General features: G+C 39.9%; 1 pseudogene; it reads left to right on the top strand.

Annotated features, from left to right (window-relative positions):
- The first annotated feature begins 1,687 nt into the window (after positions 1 to 1,687).
- LOC114507282 lies at positions 1,688 to 3,461 on the top strand (annotated as a pseudogene).
- Positions 3,462 to 3,756: the final 295 nt, after the last annotated feature.

Here is a 3,756-nt window from a genome sequence, read left to right as displayed (position 1 = left end):
TGTGGCTTCTTTCACAGGCCACATCTCAGACTTCACAAAGGATGAGCTGATGAAAGGCTCTGAAAAGGAGGGAGAGCCACATGGCTCTAAGACGAAGCAGGCTGATCCCACTGAGTCAGTGAAGGCTGGAGCTGGCCTGGTACCATCAACCTCTGTCCCCACCTTCATTGGGTTAGGACAGCAACCATCATGCTTCAGGGCGCAAGAGAGATGCCATGGGCTCTGCTGACCCGATTTCATCACAACAGGGACTTGTCAAATAAGGGTCTAAGGCTTAAGGCTGAAGGTAGCTGTTGGAGGCGTTTTGCTCAGACTTCCACAGCAAACAGCTTTGCTCACAGTGAAATCTACAAACTGAAAAATACTGTCCAGAAACTTCAACAGAAGCAAAATAAAGAGAATGATAAACATCCACTTGAAATGGCAGTATCACAGAGTGTTCGTCAACAGGCATGAGCATAAATAAACTGCAGGCTTCAAGATAAAAATGAGTGAATATGAAGAAAGAATTGAAGAATGGGAAATTCTGTTATGGCAGGTTGGCTTGGGAGTCTGATTAACCAATGCCTCTACCATTTGTGATATGCAAAATTGTATTCCAGTTCTACACACTGGAAAAGAAGAGTCTGCCAAAATGATCAAAAACCTTGGGGTTAGAATTAAATACACCCATAAAAATTATCTTCTGCACAAAGTGAGTGGGATGGTTTAAGGAGAAAATAAGGCCATATGAAAGAAGAAAAGAAAGAAACATCGAAGAATGTGAATTGAGCCTTACATTGAAAAAGCAAAGTGGTCCTGTGACGGAAGAGGAAAGAGCCCTCCGCTGAGAACACCTGTGGAGGAAGTGTTCGTGGTGCAATAAGCTCTGTCTGGTGATGAAAATGCAACGATGAGGCTCTGTAGCTTAAACCAGGGTAACGGTCTCATTGGTAACAGCCTGAGACTTAAAGAACAAGTTCAAGCTGTAGAAAAAGAAACCTTGTTTATTTATTTATTGTCATCATATGACTTTATTTTATCATCATAAAGCTCTGAAAAGCCTTGGAATTATCCTCATGTTATGAGGACAGATGAAGAAACTAAGGCTTGGAAAAATTAAATAATTGGCCTGAGATGATAATTCATGTAAGAGTGGAGAATTCCCTGCCTTTTCCATGTAAGACATGGTTCCCCTATCCCCACCTGGAGCATCCAATGCATAGCCCATGGGCTGCATGCAGCCCAGGATGGCTATGAAATCATAAATTTACTTAAAACATTGTGAAAGTTTTTCATGATTACATGTCACAATGTATTTGATGTGTGGCTCAAGACAACTCTTCTTCTGGTGTGGCACAGAGACGCCAAAAGTTTGGATACCCCTGCAACCCATTCTACCCCACCTTGTACCTACCCCATTCTTTCTCTATATCAAATAGCTTAAAACTTCCAAGCTGTTTCAGTAAACAGTGGAACTTACTTAAAATACACTCAAGTCAATACTCAATGTAATGTAATTGCCACCATTAGAAAGGATCTTATCTATTTTGATAACCAATTTATTTCCTTTTTCTGTTTATCTGCCCTACACCTTCTTTTATCTCCATCCATCCTCCTGCCCTGCAATCACCACATTTTTGTCTGTGTCCACGCATTCTTTCTCTCTCTTTTTTTTATTAAGTCAAGGAAAGGAAGAATTTTATCACTTTTAAAATTAAACAAGGACAGTGAAGGAATTAAAAGTACGGCTATACAAGACATGAATTTGGATTCAGAAGTAAATCGTTTAAGATGCAACTTGGAGGCCAAGGATCAAAAAAACTCAGGCAGTAGCTGAGTTAGGAGAGCTGGACCAGTAGAACCAAGAACCTGCAAAGCAGGTGGCTTTGATGAAAGATCAGCTATCAAAACAACACAATGAAGGAGATAGCATCATTGGTAAATAAAAACAAGCTCTAGATGATGAAAAAAAGAGAGTTTGTCAACTTGAGGATGATAAAATGAACATGATTGAAGAGTCAGACAAGCAGAAAGAGAAGTTAATTCAAAGTTAATTGGCTGTGAATGATTTCTCTTTAAACAAGCAGAACCTTAAGGATAATAGAAGACTTAGTAAATCATCTACATCAGTCCCCAAAATATAATGTAAACATCCAAAAGGAGAACTTTTGGCTTAAGGAACATATTTAAGAAAATGCAAAGGGGCTTTCTTTAGTCCAGTTTGGGGAGGGTGCCCGCACACATTCAGCTCAGCCGAGGGCAGCTCTTGCAATGCCAGCGATGCTCTCGCAGGTCAGTTCGACCTTACTTCACCACAGCCCTCCTCCGGCTCAATCGCTTCAGAATCCACAAACTCTCTTAAGGCCATTCAATCAGATGAACTGAGTGAGTCTTCTAAATTGCTCCAAGAAAAGGTATAAGAGCTGAGACAACCAACGCAGGAGAAAGAAGCAACAATTAGAACCCTCGATACAGAAAATCAGAGTTTGTCTGCTTTCAATTGCTGCCACCTCTGAACTAGAAAGAAAATGTGAATAAACTGATAAGAAATTAAGTAGCTAAGGTAGAAACAAGATGTTTGACAAGACTTAGGGGAAAAGAGCCCTTAACCAAAGCAAAAAGTGATGAACTACATTCTTTAAGTGAAAATTTTCCTAATGAAGTGAGCAGAGTTACCTTTTCAGGCAGATAGTAACTAACCTGGAGGACAGACCATTGAATTTTGAAGCAGACTTGTGTAAACAAAAGCAGGAAAAATGAAGAAAAAATAGTAGAAACAACTAGATAAAAGGAAACAGAAAATCAAGAGCTACAAGAGACAAATATATGACTTTTTAGGATAGAGAAAGAGAAAGAATTTGAACGAAAATACGCTGCAATGACAAAGAAGTCTTTTGCTTTAGAGCAACGACTGAAAGAAAAAGAACAGGGCAAGACTGGGAAATTAAATCAGCTTCTAAATGCAGTTACACCCATGCAGGAAAAGACAGTTAATCATGTTTCAATGGGAGAAAAATAAAGTCATGTTGGTTTTAAAACAGAAACAAAAGGAAAACTGTGCCTTAGAGAAGGAAGTTTGATATTTGCATGACAAAGAATTACCCTTCAACCAGGAGCTGGAGAGATGGCCTCCCCATGCTTTAGAATGAAACTATTCTTCTTTACCAGAAGCTTGTGCTGCAGAAGGTAGAGCAGCGAACTAAGAAGGAAAACTGCAGTTTTGGAGGAAAAGCTACGTTCGTCTTCTCATGCAATGGGAAAGGCCAGCCATCAAGCCCGTTGGCAGGTAGAAACACTGCAGGAACACGAATGTGGTCGCCAAGGAGAGAAACGAACGTGTGTTATAGCTTTCGGTCGTTAGGGGACAAGAAAAGCAGGATGTTCACATACTAGTTAACCTGAAATTGGTACCAGCTGAATGGATGGAGAAAGTATACTGTCTAGCAGGGAAAAGTGGCATTACAGGGACATCTAGATGAAGTGAATGCTGGCCTGGACACGAAGAAAGAACAAATTAAAATATTTTAAAAACAAAATTAAGTCCAACAGGAAATGCTGGATGAGGTACAAAAAACTTACTAAGTAGTGAATAAGGGAAGGTTGACAGAATCCAAATGGGAAACCTCTCGATGGGGTATTTTCAATCACCAAAACATAAACATCATGAAGTATTACAATTAATGGGAAGCACTCTGGGTATCAAAAGCGAAGAAATGGAACAGTTGTTAAATGAAGATCGAGACAGTATTACTAGGCTGATGTCTGGGTAGCTTG

The sequence above is a fragment of the Phyllostomus discolor genome, chromosome 10, assembly GCF_004126475.2.
Source record: "Phyllostomus discolor isolate MPI-MPIP mPhyDis1 chromosome 10, mPhyDis1.pri.v3, whole genome shotgun sequence".
Taxonomy (NCBI): domain Eukaryota; kingdom Metazoa; phylum Chordata; class Mammalia; order Chiroptera; family Phyllostomidae; genus Phyllostomus; species Phyllostomus discolor.
This window is presented reverse-complemented; position numbering and strand designations above follow the sequence as displayed.